Raw genomic sequence first — 228 nt, 5'->3', positions numbered from 1 at the left:
TGTAAGATTAAACAAAGTGAAAGTCAGGCGCAATTTACTTACTTGACAGCTGAGCTGCAGAGATGTGACGTTCAGTGGGTGGAGACCATAAACGATCTGTCGAGTGAAGTGGTGAAGTCATGCTGTCATGCAATTTTTAAGGGAGCATTACCAGTTGAAGTAGCCTACTGAGAAGTATTTATTTTTGTATCTTGTTAGTTTTGATGCTAAAACATTGTAGTTATTATT

This window comes from Etheostoma spectabile, chromosome 17 (genome assembly GCF_008692095.1).
Source record: "Etheostoma spectabile isolate EspeVRDwgs_2016 chromosome 17, UIUC_Espe_1.0, whole genome shotgun sequence".
In the NCBI taxonomy this organism is placed as follows: domain Eukaryota; kingdom Metazoa; phylum Chordata; class Actinopteri; order Perciformes; family Percidae; genus Etheostoma; species Etheostoma spectabile.
Note: the sequence above shows the minus strand (reverse complement) of the source record.